The sequence below is a fragment of the Nyctereutes procyonoides genome, unplaced genomic scaffold (genome assembly GCF_905146905.1).
Source record: "Nyctereutes procyonoides isolate TBG_1078 unplaced genomic scaffold, NYPRO_anot_genome, whole genome shotgun sequence".
NCBI classification, from domain to species: Eukaryota; Metazoa; Chordata; class Mammalia; order Carnivora; family Canidae; genus Nyctereutes; species Nyctereutes procyonoides.
This window is the reverse complement of record NW_026575052.1, coordinates 68,883,854-68,904,054: the sequence shown is the minus strand read 5'-3', so window position 1 is coordinate 68,904,054 and position 20,201 is coordinate 68,883,854. Positions and strand designations below refer to the sequence as shown.

Below are 20,201 nucleotides of genomic sequence, written 5' to 3'. Positions count from 1 at the left end.
TACATATAAATATTGGTTTCCTTCTTCCCTCTCTACTTAAATCAAGACCATGAGACACACCAACAAGTTTGTGCTGAAGAATTCCAGGTGGGTACATAGAAAAGTAAACAAAATACGTATATGTGTGGTATTAGTGGCATAGATAATCCTAGTAGAGACTGTTCTTATCACACTAGCAATCTGTCTGTAACCAGAAGGTATGTACTAACTTTACTAATTCAATTCAACCAACTTATATTCAGTAGTCATTGCGTGTCAAGTACTGTGCTAAACTTTTTTGTGAGTGAAAGACACTGATTTCTTCAGGTCGCTTACAATTTACAGAATGAGATGAGTAATTACAGGCAATTATAATATAATTGAAAAAAAACTAAGATGTTGTGGAGGCAGGATGCTATGGAGACACTTAGGAGACAAGTGTATAACAAAGTCAAGGGTATAAAATATCACCCGACTGAGATCTGAAAGATCAGTAGACGTTAGAGAAGAAAAAGGTAGGTCTTCCATGGCACCATGTTTTTGTTTTTTTTTTTGGTTTGCCTCCTAACCTAACTAGCTGCTCCATTTCAGCCATCTTTGCTGATTCTTAATCTTCTTTCCTACTTCTTAATGCTTAAGTGTCTCAGGCATCAGTCCTTGTGGAGCTTTTCATATTCTACATTCTCCATTGGTGATCTCATCTAGGCTCAAAGCTTTAAATCTATTTATATACAATAACTCCCAAATTTGTATCTCCAGCTCAGACCTTTTCCCTAAACTCCAAACTCATATTCAATTGCTTACTGAACAACTCCAATTTGAGGGTCTACCAGAATTCTCTATGTTCTTAACTGAGATACTTGATCTCCTGCATCCCCAATCAGTTTCCTTATCTCCATTGATGACAACTCCGTCTTTCTAGTTACTCAGGCTAAAACTTGGGAGTCATTCTTGACAACTTTATTTTTCTCACATCCATCAGAAATCCCTCAAAACATAAAAAAAACCCAACCACTTCCCCCGCCTCATTCAGGCTACCATCCTGGTCTAAACTAGAGTCAGCCTTTTCTGGGTTATTGTCATAGTCTTTCCTGGGCCTCTATCCCTCCACATTAACCCCCCTATGATCTGTCTATTTTCAAAGTATTGGCTAGTTGTAATGCCCAAGTTAGACTACAGAGCCCCGCAAAACTCTCCAAAGGTTCACAATTTTATTTATAGTTAAAGCCAGAATTCTTAGCATAAGCTCCAAGATCTAACATGATTTAAATCCTGTCCATTCTATTGCCTCATTTTCTAATTCTCTTCCCCCTTGCAGTGTTTATAAGAGTTCTTAATATCTATTCAGGTTTTCTACATCTTGAATTTTATTTCTTCTTAAGATAGAAAATTTTTTGGCTATAATCATTTTAATTTTTCCATAAAATCATCAGTAAATCATAAAATTACTGGAGTTGTCTAATTTCCTAGCATGGAGTTATACACAATAATTAATAATATAAGCAATAAAATACAAAGAGTCTTATCATGCCTGAGACTGTTTCTGTATAAATGGCAAGTGCATCATAACATTTCATCTTTCCCATAGAATTACCAGAAAGATGTTTAGCCAAAGTTATAGAATCACCCAGTTAGGAAGTAAAAAACCCAAATGACTTCATTAATCCAAAAAATAATCATAAGAATATCTATTGTTGCAGTCACCATCATCTTTTTCCTGAACCTCTGCTGTTTTAAAATACATTTTCTATCCAGTAGCCAGAAGAATATTTTAAAATAGAAGATCTAATCTGTGACTACTTCTATAGATAGCTTCCCAGGGTTCTTAGAATAAAGATCAAAACCCTTGATATGGTATGTTATGTTACATATAGTGTGGTCCTTGCCCACCTCCCCAGCCTCATTCAGTACCACTTTTCTTCTCCCTTTCTGCACCCAGCTACTCTGACCTTCTTTCAGTTCATAAATGATACATAATCTCTCTCATGGTAGCTATATTAATGGCTCTCCCAAAATGTTCACTGCCCTAATCCATGGAACCTATAAATATGTTACCTTACATGGAAAATGGGACTTTGCCAATGTGATTAAATAAAGAACTTTGAGATGAGGAGATTATCCTGGATTCTATAGATGGCTCAAGGGTCCTAAGTGAAAATGAGAAGCAGAAAAGAGAGAACCAAAGAAAAGGTATCATGAGAAAGACTGGACTGGCTATCACTGGCTTTGAATGTGGATGAAAGAGGCCAGAAGCCAAGGGATGCAGGCAGTCTCTAGAAGCAGGAAAAGGCAAAGAAACAGATTCCTCATGAAAGCCTCCAAAAAAACCTTAATTTTAGCTCTATAAGATCCATTTTTAACTTCTGACTTCCAGAACTGTAAGATAATAAATCTGTATTAAGCCACTAAGTTTTTGGTAATATATTATAGCTCCAATAAGAAACTAATACACCTCTTGTCACAGGACATTTTCACATGCTTTTCCTTCAATTTGGAAGAGTCCTCCTGCGCTCCCCACCACACCATCTCACCACTTCTTTTGCCTAATTAACAGCTAGCCCTAGTCATCCTTCAGATTTCTACTTAAATATCACTTTTGAGCTTTCCTTGACCCACTATTGGAGTCAAATTCCTTATAATAGTTTCTCACAGAATTCCACTGTCTTTCTTGACACTCCCATCTCAGTTTATAAGTGTACGTTCATAAGAGCAATTATTTGATTAATGTCATTTCCTGCACTAACTCTGGTTCTTTGTGAATAGGGAGATGATACATTCTATTTTGCTCACAGCCCCATACCTGTCACCATAGTTGAGGCACAGTAAATATGCAATGAGTGAACAGATGAGGTTATACTTGGATAAATTCAGACCTGTATCCTAAACTCATGGCTGTTGTCCTATTGAAGTATCTTCCAAAGAATCCGCTTGGCTATGGAAGACTAAGAATGATGATCCTTATTAATAATACTACTTTACTTAGAGCTAACAGGCAATAAAAAAACTTATTAATGTTATTTTGAGATGTTAGCCAAACTTCATTTTATTTTTAATTTTAAAGTTCATATTTATTCAAATCAAGTGGTTACATAGTGAGCATGGGCCTAAAGTCTATAAGAAAATTTTAAAGCCTCTTAAATGGATGAAGTTCTCTAGAAAACAAGAATATTTGAAAGAATAATAAATTTTATGCTGCTAAGTGCAGCAGAGCAGTTGTTAAAAACCCTTTCTTTGCAAGAATCTTTCATTGACTGGGATACAATTTTGGAAGATATCTGATGAATATCTGATAGATATACCTATGATACCTATGATGATATCAAACAGAGAAAAAAGGGGGCAAGAAATAGAAATTTAAGAGGAATATAAAGACAATTTCTGCTTAATAATTCTGCTTGAGAGGGGAAAAAAGAAAACAGAAAAGAAGACTTACCAAATTCTGTCCAATAGAAACATTACAATACCTCATTATATTGACTTCATGCTAAATTAGCTATTTCATCTTTTATAATGTATATTTTTCTGTAACTGCTTGAGGTATTAAAGTATAGTTCCCAAATTTATACTGTATACTGTGGTTTCAAATAAGTTAGTGTTCAATACTCTGAAGACAGAAAGGGTCAGGTTACTTAATGAAGGTTTAGATGGAGCATAAGACACAAGGGAAGAAAGGAGATTAAAATACACTATTGATTGAGTCAGGTAAGGAAAGTAATTTTATTTTAGATGAGAGAATGGAAGATGATGTATCAGAAATTGATAGTAAAACTACTACATAGGGTGGGTATATGTACATGAGTACATGTGCATAAAGCATTCTTGACAAGAGAGGTAACTTGGTTATTGGACCAGGGCTCATTGACTTCCTTGGGTTTTACAGAAATGAACTTTATAACTTTTAGCAAGACTTTATGCTGCAAGGAAGATCTCTGTATTAAGTGATAAAGGTGATCCAGTAAACCTAATATAGTCAAAAAGTCTAATCATTTGATGATATAAGTGTGACCTATACTTTTCTTATTTGTTAAATACAAATACCAACTTTCTCTGCTCCTGGTGTGGTCTATACCAGAATCGCTTATGAAAGTTTTAATATGGGTTACAGTTTTCTGGATTTTGTTTTTTAAGTGTGCTTGAATAAAGGAGAATTGTTTTCAGGGCTGGGTAACTCCATGGAAGGAGCCTTTGGGTATTCACTGTTCTGCTGAGTTGTTATGCAATGAGCCTTTTCTTCTTTCTATGCTGCATATTGTTGTTCAGATTTGCAAGAATTAAGGTTATTTTTGCCTTTTCTAAGCAATCTTAGACTACAGACGATTTCATAACAATGCTTATATTGGAAAGTCCAAATTAGAGATTATCATCATTGTGCAGATGAGGACAAACCAAAATCTGACTAAATTTAGCTTTGTTATAATTGGATAGCAGAGAGTGAAAGCATTTAAAACATTTTCTTACAGATTCTCAAGAGACTCACAATTTAAAGTCCATACATTTATGAACAAATGATTAATCTTCATAATCATCTAAAAACCTTAATACAATTTATAGAAGAAAAAAAGAACTTTAAAAAATCAACTGAAGTATACTTTACCTAATAAATTTCATAAAAATGATATTTTATGGGTTAGTAAAGCATTTCAAGTGATATGGAGTCCAGAAGTTTGTTTTTGACTTGACTAAATTACCAGTTTCAGCTCATAAGGTGAATTTTTCCCCTCTAACCTTGATTAGCTATTTGGTTGACTGAAGTGCCTTTCTGTAAAGGATATACCACACATGTATAAATAAATACTAATTTTCATGTTCTTTCCCTACTCCATCCCAGGCCCTATAATACAGAACTGGAAAATATTAGAACTGGAAGGAACGTCAGGAACAACTTAGTCTTTATTTAACCTCTATTTTACAAATGAAACGAAAGTCGAGAGAAACTCTAATTTATCCAACTTTTCTCAGCTAAGTAGTGAGAAAGCCAAGATTAGAATCTAGTCTCTTGACTCCTGGTCTCACACTGCTTTCATTCTATGACAGAGTAGTGTCTAGATGATAGAGATTTGTGTTAGAGGGATGAATGTGTGATTGAGATAGCATTAGACAGGGTAATCAGGGATGCCTAAGTTTGATCAAGCACCTTTCCTCATTTGGTCTCCAAGGAAATAAAAGACAAGAGGATAAAACAGGGAACCAATTTAAAATAGCTTAAGGTTTGGCTCTAACACCTAATGTAAAACTCCTCAGGCTTGGATGGCCCATGTTATTAAACCATATGAAATTTTTTTTGGTATATTTTTTTATTGGAGTTCAATTTGCCAACATATAGCATAACACCCAGTGCTCATCCCGTCAAGTGCCCCCCTCAGCGTCCATCACCCAGTCACCCCATCCCCACCCACCCACCTCCCCTTCCATCACCCCTTGTTGGTTTCCCAGAGTTAGTTGTCTCTCATGTTCTGTCTCCCTCTATATTTCCCACTCATTTTCTCTCCTTTCCCCTTTATTCCCTTTCACTATTTTTTATATTCCCCAAATGAATGAGACCATATAATGTTTGTCCTTCTCCAATTGACTTACTTCACTCAGCACAATACTCCAGTTCCATTCACATTGAAGCAAATGGAGGGTATTTGTCATTTCTAATGGCTGAGGAATATTCCATTGTATACATAAACCACATCTTCTTTATCCATTCATCTTTCGATGGACACCGAGGCTCCTTCCACAATTTGGCTATTGTGGACATTGCTGCTAGAAACATTGGGGTGCAGATATCCTGGCATTTCACTGCATCTGTATCTTTGGGGTAAATCCCCAGCAGTACAATTGCTGGTCATAGGGCAGTTCTATTTTTAACTCTTTGAGGAACCTCCACACAGTTTTCCAGAGTGGCTGCACCAGTTCACATTCCCACCAACAGTGCTAGGGGGTTCCCCTTTCTCCACATCCTCTCCAACATTTGTGGTTTCCTGTCTTATTAATTTTCTCCATTCTCACTGGTGTGAGATGGTATCTCATTGTGGTTTTGATTTGTATTTCCCTGATGGCAAGTGATGCAGAGCATTTTCTCATGTGCTTGTTGGCCATGTCTATGTCTTCCTCTGTGAGATTTCTGTTCATGTCTTTTGCCCATTTCATGATTGGATTGTTTCTTTGCTGTTGAGTTTAATAAGTTCTTTATATGTCTTGGATACTAGCCCTTTATCTGATAGGTCATTTGCAAATATCTTCTCCCATTCTGTAGGTTGTCTTTTAGTTTTGTTGACTGTTTGTTTTGCTGTGCAGAAGCTTTTTATCTTGATTTAGCCCCAATAATTCACTTTTGCTTTTGTTTCCCTTGCCTTTATGGATGTATCTTGCAAGAAGTTGCTGTGGCCAAGTTCAAAAAGGGTGTTGCCTGTGTTCTCCTCTAGGACTTTGATAGATTCTTGTCTCACATTTAGATCTTTCATCCGTTTTGAGTTTATCTTTGTGTACGGTGTAAGAGAATGATCTAGTTTCATTCTTCTGCACATGGCTGTCCAATTTTGTCCACACCATTTATTGAAGAGACTGTACTTTTCCCAGTGGATAGTCTTTCCTGTTTTGTTGAATATTAGTTGACCATAGAGTTGAGGCCCATTTCTGGGTTCTCTATTCTGTTCCATTGATCTATGTGTCTGTTTTTGTGCCAGTACCACACTGTCTTGATGATCACAGCTTTGTAGTACAACCTGAAATCTAGCATTGCGATGTCCCTGGCTCTGGTTTTCTTTTTCAATATTCCCCTGGCTATGCAGGGTCTTTTCTGATCCCACACAAATCTTAAGATGATTTGTTCCAACTCTTTGAAGAAAGTCCATGGTATTTTGATAGGGATTGTATTAAATGTGTAAATTGCCCTGGGTAGCATTGAAAACATTTTCACAATATTCTTCCAATCCATGAGCATGGAATATTTTTCCATCTCTTTGTGTCTTCCTCAATTTCTTTCAGAAGTGTTCTGTAGTTTTTAGGGTATAGATCCTTTACCTCTTTGGTTAGGTTTATTCCTAGGTATCTTATGCTTTTGGGTGCAACTGTAAATGAAATTGACTCCTTAATTTCTCTTTCTTCAGTCTGATTGTTGGTGTATAGAAATGCCACTGATTTCTAGGCATTGATTTTATATCCTGCCCTACTGCTGAATTGCTATATGAGTTCTAGCAATCTTGGGGTGGAGTGTTTTGGGTTTTCTATGTACAGTATCATGTCATCTGGGAAGAGAGAGAGATTGACTTCTTTGCCAATTTGAATGCCTTTTATTTCTTTTTGTTGCCTGATTGCTGAGGCTAGGACTTCTAGTACTATGTTGAATAGCAATGGTGAGAGTGGACATCCCTGATGTGTTCCTGATCTTAGGGGGAAAGCTCCCAGTTTTGCCCCATTGAGAATAATATTTCCTGTGGGCTTTTTTTTTTTAATTTATGATAGTTGCACAGAGAGAGAGAGAGAGAGAGAGAGAGAGAGAGAGAGAGAGAGAGAGGCAGAGACACAGGCAGAGGGAGAAGCAGGCTCCATGCACCAGGAGCCCGACGTGGGACAAGATCCCGGGTCTCCAAGATCGCGCCCTGGGCCAAAGGCAGGCGCTAAACCGCTGCGCCACCCAGGGATCCCCCTGTGGGCTTTTCATAGATGGCTTTTAAGATGCTGAGGAATGTTGCCTCTATTCCTACACTCTGGAGAGTTTTGATCAGGAATGGATGCTGTATTTTGTCAAATGCTTTCTCTGCATATATTGAGAGGATCATATGGTTCTTGTTTTTTCTCTTGTTGATATGATCTATCACATTCATTGCTTTACGAGTGTTGAACCAACCTTGCATCCTGGGAATAAATCCCACTTAGTCATGGTGAATAATCTTCTTAATGTACTGTTGGATCCTGTTGGCTAGTATCTTGTTGAGAATTTTTGCATCTGTGTTCATCAGGGATATTGGTCTTTAATTCTCCTTTTTGATGGGGTCTTTGTCTGGTTTTGGAATTAAGGTGATGCAGGCCCATAGACTGAGTTTGGAAGTATTCCATCCCTTTCTATCTTTCAGAACAGCTTTAGTAGAATAGGTATTGTTTCTTCTTTAAACATTTGATAGAATTCCCCCGGGGAAGCCATCTGGCCCTGAACTTTTGTGTCTTGGGAGGTTTTTGATGACTGCTTCAATTTCCTTCCTGGCTATTGGCCTGTTCAGGTTTTCTACTTCTTCCTGTTCCAGTTTTGGTAGTTTGTGGTTTTCCAGAAATACATTCATTTCTTCTAGATTGCCTAATTTATTGCTGTATAGCTGCTCATAATATGTTTTTAAAATCATTTGTATTTCCATGGTATTGGTTGTGATCTCTCCTTCATTTGTGATTTTACTAGAGTCTTTTTTCTTTTGTTTTTAATAAGGCTGGCCAATGGTTTATCTATCTTATTAATTCTTTCAAAGAACCAACTCCTGGTTTTGTTGATCTGTTCTGCAGTTCTTCTGGTCTCTATTTCACTGAGTGATATACTTGGCAGCTCCCACATTCGGGGCATATATATTGAGGATTGTTAAATCCTCTTGTTGGATAGATTCTTTAAGATTGATATAGTGTCCCTCTTCATCTCTTACTACAGTCTTCAGGATAAACTTTAAATTATCTGATATGAGGATGGCTACCCCTGATTTCTTTTGAGGACCATTTTGAATGGTAAACGGTTCTCCAACTTTTCATTTTCAGGCTGTAGGTGTCCTTAGGTCTAAAATGAGTCTCTTGTAGACAGCAAGTAGATGGGTCTTGCTTTTTATCCAGTCTGAAACCCTGTGCCTTTTGATAGGATCATTAAGCCTATTCACGTTCAGAGTTACTATAGGAAGATATGAATTTAGTGTCATCATAGTACCTATTCAGCCCCTGTTTTTGTGGCTTATTTCTTTGGGCATCCTCTTTCTTTTACAGAGTCCTCCTTAATATTTCTTGCAGAGTTGGCTTGGTGGTCACATATTCTTTCAGTTTCTGCCTATCTTGGAAGCTCTTTATCTCTCCTTCTATTCTGAATGAGAGCCTTGCTGGACAGAATATTCTTGGCTGCATGTTCTTCTCATTTAGGACCCAAAATATATCCTGCCAGCCCTTTCTGGCCTGCCAGGTCTCTGTGGAGAGGTCTGCTGTTAATCTAATATTTATCCCCGTAAAAGTTAGGGATCTCTTGTCTCTTGCTGCTTTAAAGATTTTCTCTTTATCTTTGGAATTTGCAAGTTTCACTATTAAATGTTGGGGTGTTGAACGATTTTTATTGATTTTAGGGGGGGACCTCTCTATCCCCTGGATCTGAATGCCTGTTTCCCTCCCCAAGTTAGGGAAGTTCTCAGCTATGATTTGTTCAAATAGGCTTTCTGGTCCTCTGTCCCTTTCAGTGCCCTCTGGAACCCCAATTAAACATAGATTTTTCCTTCTGAGGCTGTCATTTATTTCCCTTAACCTTTCCTCATGGTCTTTTAATTGTTTGCCTCTTTTGTCCTCAGCTTCCTTCCTTGCCATCAACTTGTCTTCTATGTCACTTAGTCTTTCTTCTACCTCATTAACCCTCATTGTTAGGACCTCTAGTTTGGATTGCATCCCATTTAATTCATTTTTAATTTCGGCCTGATGAGATCTAAATTCTGCAGTCATGAAGTCTCTTAAATCCTTTATGTTTTTTTCCAGAGCCACCAGTAGCTTTATAATTGTGCTTCTGAATAGGTTTTCTGAAATCAAATTGTAATCCAAATTCTGTAACTCTGTGGCAGAGAGTACTGTTTCTGATTCTTTCTTTTGTAGTGAGTTCTAGTCATTTTTCTCAGTGCAGAGTGGCTAAAAACAAGTTGTACTGGAAAAAGGAAGAAAAAACAAACAAAGAAACAAGGATGGGTATCCTCTGGTTCTATATACTGTAAATCCCTTGACTTCCCCTGGAGCTTTCCAGCACTGCTGGGTCAAGAACTTACTCTTCCCCTGTCCTTCCAGCTGGTCTTCTGGGGGAGGGGCGGACAGTGCCGATTCTCAGGTGTGTGCACCCAGAAGGGGGCGGGGCTCGGGGGAGCCGACCATCCCGTGAGGCCTCTGTCCCCTGGCGGCCCCGCCTCTCCCAGGCACAGGGTGACACCAGGAGGGACAACAACACCGGCGGAGGCCAGGTCTCCCTGGCCCTGGAGGACGCCCCCCCCCCCCAGTGACTCCCGCTGTCTCTCAGTCCATAGGGGCCTGGATGCTCCCGGGGCAGGAGCATCCTCGCTGTCCTGGGCCCTCCCCGCCTCGGCCTGTCCCGGGGGGAGCACAGGATCCTGGCCGTGTCCCCTGGGGTCCGGGGCCTGTGCTGCTGGAGTCGCTCCCGGGGCCGCGCAGCCCCCTCTGCCCGGAGCCCCTCCCGACCCACCGGCTCCCCCAGGCCCCACCGGGCGCGCTCCAGCCCTTTACGCAGCTCGGCCGGTGTGGGGGGCGCTCTCCCCCGGCGCCCCTCCCCGGTCAGTGACCCCGGAGACTGGAGGTTCCCCGCCCCCCTGGGATCCCGCCGGAGTTCCCTGCTGAGCGCCTTTCCATCCCGGAGGAATCCAGGGCGGATTGTGAAGTTCCCGCTTCTCCGGGGCTGGGCTTTCCCATCCTGGAGGCTTTCGCAGCCTCCCTTAGCCCTGCTACTCGTGGGGGCCTCTCCCCCACTTGATTCTTTTTTATTTTTTTATTTTTTTATTTTTTCTGTCTTCCTACCTTGTTAGAAGTGCAAATTCTTCACTCTGTAGTGTCCGACTATTCTTTCTTTAAATCTCAGGTCGAAGTCATAGGTTTTCAGGATGATTTGAAAGTTATCTAGGTAACTTGGTGGGGCTGAGTGAGGTGAGGACCCTACTCCTCTGCCATCTTGCCCCGCCCCCTATGAAGTTTCTGATACTGAACCATTTTACTTACAAAAATGGCTGTTTTATATTTTAACCTAATAAATAATCCTATAGGCCATGTCAAATTGGTTTCAGTGGCTCAGAACCTACGTCAGCTAAAAAGTAGTCTTTTGAGATGTCTCAGATGAGACATCTGTGTTGTGCCTTCTCTCTACTTTTTGATTTTTGTTAATAATTTTTGAATTGTTAATGTTTATAACATGCATATAATATGAAATCACAAAACTATTATTTACATAGTTATTTAACTTACGGTCTATACTAAATAGATATAGTATTTTCCACTAATCGTTGTAACTTAGCTTCTCCATTCCTCAGTTCTTTATTTTGATTTGTCCTTTGGTTTTCATTAATAGATTTTTCATGAAGGAGAGAATGAGTTTCATAGTTCTTGAGTTCCTATGTGCTCGAGAATCTCTATCCATTGTCTTTATATGTGAAGAATAATTTAGTTGAGTATAAAAATTTCAAGACACACTTTCTATTGCTCAGAACTTTATATACATTATCTGAATATGTTCAGCTCTTGAGATAGCCTGACTTCATTCTTCAGTCTTGTGACTAAATAAATTGGGAATTACCTTGAAATTTATTATTCTGTATTATTTTTTTCTTAGATCATGGTATTTCTTTTCAACATGTAGCTATAAGACCTCTTCTATTCCTGGAATTTAAAAAAATATATTGGTTTAATTTTTTGTTTCTTCTTTAGGAACACAAATTTTGTATACACAGGATTTTCTTTTCCTTCTATATCTATAATGTCATTTTTATATCTTTGTTCTTTTCTATTTTGTTTTGTGTATTTCCATCAAGCCTTTATTCTGTGACCATTACACTATTCTCAGGTGTGTTTATTCTGCCTGAGTTGATTCTAAAATTCCTTTAGCTTCTCTACTGTTTTTATTTTTATTTTCACTTTCTCCCCTCTTCTCTAGCTTTCCTGGGACAATTTTAACTCTTTCTCTGTTTTTCTTATCTCTTCTTTGATTCTAATATCTTTTTCTTTGAGCTTCTTTATCAGAGGACACATTTATTTGTAATTTCTTTGAGGCTGTGAGAATTATTTATTTGAAACTGTGCCATTTTCTTGGGTAACTCTCTTATGTTGTCCATTCTTCGTGCGCCTTTTTCCTCTGGTATTTAAACAAAGAGTCTGTACTGATTCCTTTCCAATTTCTTTTTTGTGATTATTCCTTTTCATTGCAGTAAAATATACAAAAATATAAACTTACATTCTAATAATTTTAACATACAATTTAGTGGCATTAAGTACATTCCTAGTGTTGTGCAGTCATCACCACTGTCTATTTCCAGAACTTTTCCATCATCCCAAATTAAAACTCTGTTCATTGAATAATAACTTCCCATTCTTCCTTTACCCCCAGTTGTTGGTAACCTCTATTCTACTTTCTGTCTTTAATTTGCCTATTGTCAGATAGTTCATATGAGTGGAACCATACAGTATTTTTCCTTTTGTGCCTGGCTTATTTCACTAACTTACTGTGCTCAGGGTTCATCCATATTGTAGCATATGTCAAAATTTCATTTTTCATAGCTGAATAATATTCTATTGTATGTATAATACCACATTCTCTTTACTGTTTATCTGTGATAGACATTTGGGTTGTTAACACCTTTTGGCTATTGTAAATAATGCTGCTATGAACATTGGTATATAAGTGTCTAAGTCCCATCTTTCAGCTTTTCAGGTGTATATATATATATACTTTGGAGTGAAATTGCTAGATCATATGGTAATTTAACTCTAAAGAAGCTAACAGTTTTGTAAGATAGTTGTTAGCAATTTACATTCCCACTAGCAATGCACAAGGATTCCAATTTCTCCACATCCTTACCAACACTTGTTATTCTAGGTTTTTTTTTTTAAGATTTTATTTATTTATTCACGAGACACAGAGAGAGAGAATGAGGGAGAGAGAGAGAGAGAGAGGCAGAGACACAGGCAGAGGGAGAAGCAGGCTCCATGCAGGGAGCCTGATGTGAAACTTGATCCCAGGTCTCCAGGATCACACCCTAGGCGGGCTGAAGGCAGTGCTAAACCGCTGAGCCACCGGGGCTGCCCTATTTTAGGTATTTTTTAATTTTTTTAATATTTTATTATTTTTATTTTTATTTATCTATGATAGTCATACAGAGAGAGAGAGAGAGAGAGAGAGGCAGAGACATAGGCAGAGGGAGAAGCAGGCTCCATGCACCAGGAGCCCAACGTGGGATTCGATCCCAGGTCTCCAGGATCACGCCCTGGGCCAAAGGCAGGCGCCAAACTGCTGCGCCACCCAGGGATCCCTAGGTATTTTTTTTTTTAAAAAGTAATAGCCATCCTAATGGGTGTGAAGTTATATCTCATTGTGGTTTTGACTTGCTACTTTTCATTTTTGAAGAAAGCAATTTTTACAGGCAGCTATTTTATGAAGAATTAAGTGGAGAGCAGTAAGAAGAATAGATGAGGCAGTCTGCTTCTGTATTTTGAGGTCATGTGAAGCCACAAATTTAAGTTATATTATAATATGAGGTTTCTCCTTCCTTTTTTACCACACTTTCACTCTGGCGACCTTCCTGGGCTAGTGTGCTGCTTAATACTTAGGTACATCAATAGACATGAGTTATCTCCAGATCTCTCTCTCCAATCTGTTAATGATACTGTGTTTCTGTAGTTCCCTTTCAGCTCTCCTATGCCAAATATTCACTCTCCAATAAATAGATGTGTTAGAGTCATACTTTTTAATTATAATAAGCCTATGAAGAGCAGGACCATGTCTGCTGCATCTACTTCCAGTATAGCACCTTAAAAATTTGTCAAGTTTCTAATCTGTAGATGTATGTACATCTATGTAATTGCATAGCTGTATATCTCTTTCTTTATTTCTCAGTTCCCTATGGAGAGGTAGAAGAGAATCTTGACCAATAAATAAAGACTTTAATTCTAGTCTACACAGTCATACTTGACTTGGCCCGCTTTTACCTCTTTGACCTAGTACTCCCCTGCTCTCTGCCTCTCTCACTTTGTTGCAACAATACTGGTATTGATATTCTTCTTTGAGCAGGCCTGGCATGCACCCACCCCACAGCCTTGACCTTGGCTATTTTCTGGAGCAGTTTTAACCCACATATCTCCATGACCAGCTTCCCATATTCTTTAAATCTTTGCCAATGTCAACTCTTCAGTGAAAAGAAGTTAAGGAGCTCATTATTTTATAATAAACAGGTAGAGGTTAATTTAAAAATTAGAACATTAAAATGAGAATAAACCACCACAATTACAGAGAATTTCTAATGGGACCAAATGGAGACAGATTCGGTGATGATGTGGAGGCAGAAATGTCACAGTTTGGCAGTAGACTAAGAACATAATAAATTTTCCTGAGAATGCCTTTATAGCAGCAAATAAGGAGATGCTGGCTTTGGCAATGAGAGGGAATTTGACAGTCAGATGGTTTCAGTCAAAAGATAAGAAAGTGTATCTTTGCAGCAATGTCCTAGCTACCATATTACAGCTTTCTAGTAAAAAAAAAAAAAAGATTATAAAAAGGGTAAAGTCTCAATTCATCCTAACTCCCTTGCTAGAGCTGGTGGGATAATGTCTTTGCCCATGGGGGAAAAAAAACCACATCAGGCACTCATTCTGTCTTTTTCAATAGATGCTATTTCTACTTCTTCTATATTTACAAAATGTTTACAAAATGCATCTTAAATTTTCCTGTGCATACCCAAGACAGGTAAGTCATTAACTATTTCTGAAGTTTGGTGGTTTATATTCAATTAATAAAAAGACCAACAAATTTATACTTTAGGTTTTAGGTATATGCGAACATGTGATTTTAGATAACTTCAGTGGTCTTTGGAAAACATCCTCAGAATTGTTAGACATTTATATTAACAAACTACCAATGCCATGATGTCCGGGTTTATCTCTATGGTATTATACATGAAGAATTTGACATAAGAAAGTAAAAAATACATTTAAAGATGTTTAAGAGATAATTCAGAAAGTAGTTACAAACAGAAAAATAATTGAAGAGTTGAAATTAGCAATGTGTCTTTAAAAATAGTTCCCTCTTCAAAGCTATTAGAGGAAAAAAATCGAGAAGACTTGGTAACACTATGTAAAAGGATAGCAAGTATTCTTTTAAAAAGGACAAGAAGATGACCTTTTGACAAGGCAAATCATAGTTAATGTCAGGGACAATACAATGTCACTAAAGAGTCGCAATTCAATAAAGCGGATTTGTTACTTCAAGAAAATAACAAAAGAGGAAAGGTATAAAGACATAGATAGTACTTACACAGAATCATATTAACAAAAACCCAACCTTAGAGTATCCTGAGCCTGGTATAAATGTGATTGAAGAAAGCATTTGGACCTATTGCTTAAATTAGAAAGGTCAGTGTGAGCTTCTGGGTTAAAAAACAGATTGCTTTCCTAAAATATATCAGAAAAGTATGTTAATTTATATGTTTATTTTAGTTATACATTTACCTAAAAGCTGTGATTATTGTATACAGAGATCTCTTCATGTTTTAATTTCTGTAGCATGAAGAAAATAGTTATACTTTGTGAAAATATCATTATTTATGGACCTTTAGAAATAATATAAATTATGTAAAGGAAATGTAGTTTATAATTAGATGTGGATAAATCTCCATGATTCATCTGGTCTTGGGTATTCAAAATGAGGTTTATTGTGAATGCCATTTCTAGGCTTTAGCAATAATATAAATATGATTAATTGAAATATAGACATGTTCAGATAACATTTTAATCCAAAGCTTACTTTTAATTTAACTTTGACTTTCTCCATTCTTCAGGCTTCCATTTCTGTATGAGAGTAGATACTCATACTCTTCATACAAGAAAAGTAGATACTTTCCTTCTTTTTTTTTTTTAACATTTTATTCATTTATTCATGAGATACACAGAGAGTGAGGCGGAGACATAGGCAGAGGGAGAAGCAGGCTCCCTATGGGGAGCCTGATGCAGGCCTGAATCCCAGGACCCCAGGATCATGCCCTGAGCTAAAGGCTCAAACACTGAGCCACTCAGGCATCCAGAAAGTATCTACTTTTCATCATGCTTATTGAAATGTGGGAAAAAGTACTTTTCCTGCTCTGTGGTCTTGTCCACTTCACACATCAGTCATGCCGTTGGAGTCTGGATGTGACCTAATGCAGCCCACATACAAGTGCTTTTGTTCATTGTGAGGATAATATGAGAAGCTTTGCTGATTATATGGGTTTCTCTCAGAACAGTTTCACATTTTTTCTTCTGATATAAAGCACAGTAGTTAATCAGATGCTCTAAAATAAAAGATGTTCTAAAAAAAGAAGAGGTCAAGTGTATTTGGCAAATGCTCCTACTTAGGGAGTCACAGCAAATACTTCTTGTTAAAGGTTTTGAGATCTGCAGGAAAGGAATGCATTTAAAACAGAGCATTTCTCTATTTTGCTTGATTTTATTATACCCTCTTCCACATAATACCAATTAAAGTATTTATAACTAATGATATAAATTCTATGATGTTTGCCTTAAAGAATATATGCCAAAATCCCATAATGTTATATGATTCCATTTATATAGAGTGAAATTGTGTGTGTGTGTGTGTCTTTGTGTATAATATGAGCATATGAGGTAAACGTTAAGAAAGCAGGAAAATGGCAAACGCAAAATTGAAAATGATAGTTGCCTGGGACATAGGGCAGGAGCATGGGATCAAAGAGGAAGTGGGACATAAAGGAAATTACATGTTCGTATGGCTGTGAAATGATCCCATAGGGATGGAAAATGATGGTGCAAGACAGAGTGAATATTGTCATAAGGGAAGCCCATCAGTGGATGGGATCCAATAAGTGGAGGGTTGATCTAAGATCGCAACACATCCAGTTCACTAAAAAAAAAAAAAAAAAAAAAAAAAAAAAAAAGGAGGTACTAGGACTTCTCTTTCATAAATAGCAAATGAAAACCTGGGATCAGGGCAAAAATTTGAACTGGGGTTACCTCTGAGAAGGTGTAAATTTTGTCTATTTCTCTCATTTTTCTGTTCAGGGCTTCACACTAGATTCAGGCAGTATCTTGGTGCAGTTGATTGGGAGCCCTTATGAAGAAACTGCAACTTTCTAATAATTGATGGTGACTTTTGAGATTTGGGGATAATTGTTCTATGGTGATCTGGCTTCATGTTATCTCCTCCAAACAATTGTACATTCTATGGCAAAATGACTGTCTCTGATAGAATAGTGACAAAGATGATGGTACTATTCAGTCCAGATTCACTGATGTCTGTATCTGTGCACTCTTCAGAGGCTGTCACTGTACTTAGGCTATTTCTGCCATCATAAAGCAAATGAAAAATTCAGCAGTTACCTGCTCTGGACAGACAGTACAGATCTTCAGGACTAACTCTGAACCGATCTGTGATATAAGCTCAGATAGAATTTTAATTAAAGAATATAAGCTACAGGGCACCTGGGTAGTTCAGTCAGTTAAGCATCTGCTTTCAGATCAGGTCATGATCTCAGGGTCCTGGGGTCAAACCCCACATCACATTGGGCTCCCTGCTCAGGGAAGAGCCTGCTTCTTCCTCTCCCTCTGTTCCTCCCCCCATTTGTACTCTCTTTTTCTTTCTCTCAAATAAATAAAATCTCTTAAAAATTTTTAAGCTACAAAAACATATATTAAACACTTAAAACCCAGACTTTTTGGCAGCTATTGACATTGAGTAGTATAGAATGAATTTTCTTTCACTTGGTTAGTGTTTTGCCATTTTATTTCACCTTCTTGTCCCATTCCTTTTAATAGAATGTAAAAAGTAATGTAGAATGTAGAATATAGAAAGTAAAAGCTGAATGCTGAATGTTAGCAAATCGTACAGTTTTTAAGTAATGTTTAAGCAGCATTATTTTCACCTTGGAAATCTTGGCTTTCAGGAAGTCTCACATTTGTCCTTCAGTGTCTTCTCAGTTCTTCCTTAGAAAAATACATTCTGTTTCTGTCCCTTTGTTTTTGAGAGAAATGAATCCATGATTCTTTCTGGGGGAGAAAAAAAAGTCTTATAGTAACGTTCTAAAAACATTGAGAAATAAAGTCCTGCCTTCAGAGTCCTGGACTTCAGGAAGGAGGAACAAGAAGAAAAAGGGAGGGAAGAAGGAGATTATCTCTTATTAACATTGTTAATGAATTTACGGGAAAACTAATAGTATTACAGAACAACTGCCATCATAAAGCAAATGAGAAATTTGGCAGTCTCCTAAAAAGTATTACAACTGTCATTTCTCTACGGCAGTATTTCTGTATTATGTTTGGTTTTATAGTTAAGTTCCTGTGTTTTTCTCTCCCTTGTAAACAGCAACAAAAGGATCTCCTTAACAATTAGAGCTGACATTTATTGTGTGATTTTCCATATCATATATCTTAAGTGCTTTATATAAGTTATCTTTTGTCTTGTACATCCTCACATTCCACAATATGTAGCTAATGCCTGGCATATAGTAAGAATCCAATAAATATTTTTCCAGTTACCAGTAAACAAGGAATTAGATGTGCCAGAAACAATGCAGAGCTTTTGCATGATAAAAGGTTGCTACCTGATAATATGATCTAAAAAGGCTCTGACAAAACCCTATTACAGAACCCTGTCTTCATGGTTGACATACTAACAAAATTAGAATTGTTAACTTTCTAGAGACTCATGATCAAATTACGTTAAAGCAGTTGTTTCCTGAAAAAGTTAATGTACTAGCTGGTAAACACTCTATCTCTTATTTACTTATCTGATCAATCTTAAGCTTTATAGTATAGTGATTAAGAGCATAGACTTCACGTGAAGCCACTGTAACTGACAGTAGTTGTGTGACCGTGGGGTAGCCATTTAACCTCTCTGGCCATCCTTTGCCTTATCTGTAAAATCGGGATTATATATGTACCATTGGATGATTTTATGCATGCAAATGCTTAGAATAGTGCCTGGCACATATTATGAGGTGTGTAAGTATTAGTTAACAAAGTAGCATATCCTAAAGTAGTGGGGTTCTCTGACTTTACCAGCATCAGAATTATCTAGGACTTGCTAAATTCCACTTTGCTGAGCCCCAACAGTATTTTTTTTTTTTTTTGTGGAGTTCAATTTGCCAACATATAGCATAACACCCAGTGCTCATCCTATCAAGTGCCCCCCTCAGTGCCGGTCACCCAGTTACCCCACCCCCTGCCCCCCTCCCTTTCCACCACCCCTTGTTCGTTTCCCAGAGCTATGAGTCTCTCAATGATCTGTCTCCCTTTCTGATATTTCCCACTCATTTTCTCTCCTTTCCCCTTTATTCCCTTTCACTATTTTTTATATTCCCCAAATGAATGAGACCATATAATGTTTGTCCTTCTCCAATTGACTTACTTCACTCAGCATAATACCCTCCAGTTCCATCCACGTTGAAGCAAATGGTGGGTATTTGTCATTTCTAATGGCTGAGTAATATTCCATTGTATACATAAACCACATCTTATTTATCCATTCCTCTTTCGATGGACACTGAGGCTCCTTCCACAGTTTGGCTATTGTGGACATTGCTGCTAGAAACATTGGGGTGTAGGTGTCCCGGCGTTTCACTGCATCTGTATCTTTGGGGTAAATGCCCAGCAGTACAATTGCTGGGTCGTAGGGCAGGTCTATTTTTAACTCTTTGAGGAACCTCCACACAGTTTTCCAGAGTGGCTGCACCAGTTCACATTCCCACCAACCGTGCAGTGCTTTCTCGGCATCCTCTCCAACATTTGTGGTTTCCTGTCTTATTAATTTTCTCCATTCTCACTGGTGTGAGATGGTATCTCATTGTGGTTTTGATTTGTATTTCCCTGATGGCAAGTGATGCAGAGCATTTTCTCATGTGCTTGTTGGCCTTGTCTATGTCTTCCTCTGTGAGATTTCTGTTCATGTCTTTTGCCCATTTCATTATTGGATTGTTTGTTTCTTTGCTGTTGAGTTTAATAAGTTCTTTATATGTCTTGGATACTAGCCCTTTATCTGATAGGTCATTTGCAAATTTCTTCTCCCATTCTTTAGGTTGTCTTTTAGTTTTGTTGACTGTTTCTTTTGCTGTGAAAAAGCTTATCTTGATGCCAACACTAAATTTCTGATTGACTAAATGTAGGGTAGGGTCAGGGAATTTGCATTTCAAATAAGTTCCAAAGAGATGCTGATGTTGCTGCCCTTAAAATGGAAAGACAAGAAAAGGAAAAGCATCTTTCTTTTGACACCTACTTAAAACTCCAATTCCAAAGAAAAACACTGTATTTAA

At 37.7% G+C, this 20,201-nt stretch overlaps 1 protein-coding gene across 1 annotated transcript in view; it reads left to right on the top strand.

Moving 5' to 3' along the window:
• The window catches only part of GPR158 (G protein-coupled receptor 158), a 403,385-nt gene that overhangs the window by 267,404 nt on the left and 115,780 nt on the right, over positions 1-20,201 (top strand). The window lies entirely within an intron of this gene.